At 36.6% G+C, this 5,569-nt stretch overlaps 1 pseudogene; it reads left to right on the top strand.

Annotated features, from left to right (window-relative positions):
* The first annotated feature begins 496 nt into the window (after positions 1-496).
* On the top strand, positions 497-4,710 carry LOC104236760 (receptor-like protein Cf-9 homolog; annotated as a pseudogene).
* Positions 4,711-5,569: the final 859 nt, after the last annotated feature.

Raw genomic sequence — 5,569 nt, 5'->3', positions numbered from 1 at the left:
GTTATGCCATGTCAGTAACGAGAGATTTTTAATATGAAGAGCAATATAATTCGGGGGGTTTTGGAGACACCGAATAGTTTATATAGGAAACTAAAAAAATGTAACGGTTTAAGGGGTTTTAGAATATTAACTCTTTAGATTATGATCATTTCATAGTAAACTGCAATCAGAATAATAATATGGTTTGATTTGGCTTTGGAAGAGAATATATTATGTGGTGACTACGGCTTCGCATTTTGGTTATTTCGGTTTACTTAAATTTTGAAAAAAAAAAACAGACTAAATTAAAAGTGAGATATATGTTCACAACTTTATTTAAGGTTTAACCAATTGAAAAGTAATCGCCATACACATTTGAATAATTCGTTGGTCTGTAATTACTTCTCTCTGCCCCATTTTAAAAGTAGACAGACTCATTGACTTGGACTCATGGTTTACTATAATATAAAACTACACCTTGCACTAATTTCATCGATCGAAAACAACAATAATCCAACTCAAAATTGTTTAACAATATATGATGATGGTTCCCAAATTATCTTTTCTTCTTCAGTTTTTCACTATCTTATATCTCTTTACAAATACTTTTGCTTCTTCCACTGAGGAAGCAACTGCTCTCCTAAAATGGAAAGGGACTTTCCAAAACCAGAACAATTCCTTTTTGGCTTCATGAAAACTAAGTTCTAATGCGTGCAAGGATTGGTATGGAGTTGTATGCTTTAATGGCAGGGTAAACATGTTGAATTTAACAAATGCTAGTATTATTGGTACACTATGATTTTCCCTTTTCATCTCTCCCGCTTCTTGAATATGTTGATCTTTACATGAACAATATCGCTGGCACCATTCCAGCTGAAATTGGTAAACTAACTAATCTTGTCTATCTTGGCTTATCAAGCAATCAGATTTCAGGAGCAATCCCATCACAAATAGGTTCACTTGCCAAGCTTCAGATCCTCTACATATGGAACAACCATTTAAATGGTTCCATTCCTGAAGAAATAGGTAACCTAAGGTCTCTCACTAAGCTAGCTTTGAGTGGTAATACTCTAGATGGTTCTATTCCTGCTTCATTGGGGAATTTGACCAACTTGTCCCTTTTGTATCTTTATAGCAATCATCTTTCCGGCCCCATTCCTGAAGAAATAGGTCACCTAGGGTTTCTTACCGAACTGGCTTTGTATGATAATACTCTAGATGGTTCTATTCCTGCTTCATTGGGGAATTTGACCAACTTGTCCCTTTTGTATCTTTATAGAAATCATCTTTCCGGCCTCATTCCTGAAGAAATAGGTCACCTAAGGTCTCTTACTGACCTAGAATTGGATACTAACTTTCTTAATGGTTCTATTCCTGCTTCATTGGGGAATTTGACCAACTTGTCCTTTTTGTCTCTTGCTGACAATCATCTTTCCGGTCTCATTCCTGAAGAAATAGGTAACCTAAGGTCTCTTACTGAGCTACAATTGAGTAATAACACTTTAGATGGTTCTATTCCTGCTTCATTGGGCAATTTGGTCAACTTGTCCCTTTTGTATCTTTATAGCAATCATCTTTCCGGCCCCATTCCTGAAGAAATAGGTCACCTAAGGTCTCTTACTGAGCTACAGTTGAGTAATAACACTCTAGATGGTTCTATTCCTGCTTCATTGGGCAATTTGGCCGACTTGTCCATTTTGTATCTTTATAGCAATCATCTTTCTGGCCCCATTCCTGAAGAAATAGGTCACCTAAAGTCTCTTACTGAGCTAAAATTGAGTAATAACACTCTAGATGACTCTATTCCTGCTTCATTGGGGAATTTGACCAACTTGTCTCTTTTGTATCTCCATACCAATCATCTTTCCGTTCCCATTCCTGAAGAAATAGGTAACCTAAGGTCTCTTACTGAGCTACAATGGAGTCATAACACTCTAGATGGTTCTATTCCTACTTCATTGGGAAATTTGGCCAACTTGTCCCTTTTGTATCTTTATAACAATTATTTTTCCGGCCCCATTCCTGAAGAAATAGGTAACCTAAGGTCTCTTACTGAGCTACAGTTGAGTAATAACACTCTAGATGGTTCTATTCCTGCTTCATTGGGCAATTTGGCCGACTTGTCCATTTTGTATCTTTATAGCAATCATCTTTCTGGCCCCATTCCTGAAGAAATAGGTCACCTAAAGTCTCTTACTGACCTAGAATTGGATACTAACTTTCTTAATGGTTCTATTCCTGCTTCATTGGAGAATTTGACGAACTTGTCTCTTTTGTATCTTTATAGCAATCATCTTTTCGGCCCCATTCCTGAAGAAATAGGTAGCCTAAGGTCTCTTACTGAGCTAAAATTGAGTAATAACACTCTAGATGGTTCTATTCCTGCTTCATTGGGGAATTTGACCAACTTGTCTCTTTTGTATCTTCATACCAATCATCGTTTTGGCCCCATTCCTGAAGAAATAGGTAACCTAAGGTCTCTCACTAAGCTAGCTTTGAGTGGTAATACTCTAGATGGTTCTATTCCTGCTTCATTGGGCAATTTGGCCAACTTGTCGCTTTTGTATCTTTATAGCAATTATCTTTCCGGCCCCATTCCTGAAGAAATAGGTCACCTAAGGTCTCTTACTGACCTAGAGTTGGGTACTAACTTTCTTAATGGTTCTATTCCGGCTTCATTGGGGAATTTGACCAACTTGTCCTTTTTGTATCTTGATACCAATAATCTTTCTGGCTCCATTCCTGAAGAAATAGGTAACCTAAAGTCTCTTACTGAGCTACAGTTGAATAATAACACTTAGATGGTTCTATTCCTGCTTCATTGGGGCATTTGAGAAACTTGCAAACTCTATCTCTTTTTCGAAATAATCTCAATGAGGAAATTCCATCGTCTATTTGTAATTTGACATTATTGAAAAATTTGTTTTTGGAGAGAAACAACCTGAAGGGAAAATTCTGCAATGCTTAAGTAATATCAATGGCCTTTATGTTTTGATGATGTCACAAAATAATCTAAGTGAAGAGATTCCTTTATCTATTTGCAATTTGACATCACTACAAATTCTAGATTTGGGTAGAAACAATCTGAAGGGAGAAATCCCACAATGTTTTGGCAATATGAGTGATTATCTTGAGGTTTTGGATATGCATCACAACAATCTTTTTGGGACTCTTCCAACAACTTTTAGCACTAGAAATATACTCAGAAGCTTCAACATGCGTGGCAATGAACTAGAGGTAGAAATCCCTCGATCTTTGGCCAATTGCAACGAGTTGCAAGTTCTTGATTTAGGAGATAATCACCTCAACGACAAATCTCCGATGTGGTTGGGAACTCTGCCGAGACTACAAGTTTTAAGCTTGAGATCGAATAAAATGCATGGGCCCATCAGAACATCACGAATTGAGAATATGTTTCCTAAGCTTCGAATCTTAGATCTTTCTTACAATGCCTCCACGGAAAACTTACCAACGAGTCTGTTTCAACAGTTGAAATCCATGAGGTCAATCGATCAAACATTGAAGGAACCAAGATATCTTGGAGATGGGTATTACCAAGATTTTGTAACACTTGCAACCAAGGGACGAGATCTTGATCTTGTTAGAATTTTGACAGTTTACACCGCTATTGATCTTTCAAGTAACAAATTTGAAGGACATATTCCAAGTATTATGGGAGATCTTATTGCACTTCGGGTTTTGAATTTATCTCATAATCGGTTGCAAGGTCGCATACCACAGTCACTGGGAGATTTATCTTTGGTTGAGTCATTGGACCTTTCAGTTAACCAGCTAATAGGAAAGATACCAGAACAACTTGCTTCTAAGATCACGTATCTTGAAGTCTTAAATCTTTCCTATAATCATCTGGAAGGGTGCATCCCTCAAGGACCTCAATTTGCAACATTTCAAAAGAATTCATATGAAGGTAATGATGAATTACGTGGATTTACGATTTCAAAAGGTTGTGGCAATGACAGGGTATCAGTGACAAATAATAATGTATTTGCGCTAGATGATCAAAAAAGCAATTATGAATTTCTCAATGATTTTTGGAAAGCTGCTTTTATGGGATATGGAAGTGGACTAATTATTGGATTATACATAGCATATTTCATGCTTTCAGCTTGGACTCCCAATTGGCTTTCTTGGATTGTTGAAGAACTAGAACACAAAATCACCATAAGAAGGCGCAAGAAGCAGCGAGCCCGTCAAAGGCACAACAGAATATGAAATTATTTGTTTCTAGAGGAGTTAAAAGTTAAGGTATTGAAGTTAAATTCTACATTGATCGTTTGTTTATTGCAACTATCAACATCTTAGTTTTCATAATTTTCTAATATTAGTAATTGACCGATTTCTCTATAATGCATATTTTTCTTTCTAATAATTATTTTAAAAAAACAAACGTACTCAATTAGTAGAAGAAATTGAAATAGAATAAGTTGACTCAAGCTGTACAAAGTATAATATAATTTGACTCACTATCTTGTTTTTCAAATTTTCAGATGTCAAGGAGAAGAAGATGTTGGCGTAATGGTCATGGTTATTCCTGTGTTCATTTCTCAACTCTATTTTGTGACATGTCTGTCATCTGTGTTTACATTTGTTTTTATCAGCTATATATAGGTTTTCTCAAGATTGAACACATCAAAGAATAAAGCACTCTTATCTTCCTATAGAAAAGGAAATCATTCTAGTAAAAGTATAAAGAGAGACAAAGACTCATTCACCTCGAAGTCGTTATGATGATTTACTACAATATAAATATAATAAAGTATTATTCTTTTTGGAACATACTAACAATAAAAGTGTGGATTAACGCTTTATTTCTATTTCTATGGTCGATGATCATAGAAGTCCCTCTATCATTCTGTATAAATGGGCTATTCTATTTGTACATATAGGGTGGAAGGGCGGAAAAGTCACTTCTTGAATCACCGACTATTCCTATTTTCCATTATACCAACCAAATCCATTCTAAATGTTAGAAATCAATAAAACCGGGAAGGTTTGACACCTTGATGTCGGCTCTTCGCCATCTAAGGTTGTAGTATGTTCCAAGGGTTGGGTTATTAGCCCATTAAAGCGGTACGTGAGCTCGGTTCAGAACATTGTAAGACAGTTCAGTCCATATCCGGTGTGGGTGTTATCATTTGATTATGCCATGTGAATCACTAGAAACATGCGAAGTGTATGGCTAACCCAATAATGAAAGTTTCGTAAGGGGAATCGAGCAGGCTACCATGAGACAAAAGATTATTTTTCTATAGAGCATTGCCCTTCTTCACACACGATATTGCTGGATCGGGCTTTTGCCCATTGTCCAAGATTCCTCCTCCCCCATGGGAGCCCGGGTCGTGCCTCAATCCCAGTGTGACTGATCATCCGAAAAGACCAGCTAAGCATCATTCATAAATTATAACTGAGCGCGGAGTAAAAACTTTACTTTATTAGTACTTTTGTCACGACCCAATTTCCCCTACCCGATCGTGATGGCGCCTTTCGTGAAAACAAGGCCAGCTAACTAACCCCAATTCCTCTCTTTAACAGTTATTAAACATAAATGTATAGAAAGTACAACTTAACG

This window comes from Nicotiana sylvestris, chromosome 10 (genome assembly GCF_000393655.2).
Source record: "Nicotiana sylvestris chromosome 10, ASM39365v2, whole genome shotgun sequence".
Classification (NCBI taxonomy): Eukaryota; Viridiplantae; Streptophyta; class Magnoliopsida; order Solanales; family Solanaceae; genus Nicotiana; species Nicotiana sylvestris.
Note: the sequence above shows the minus strand (reverse complement) of the source record. Positions and strands in the feature narration are given on the sequence as shown.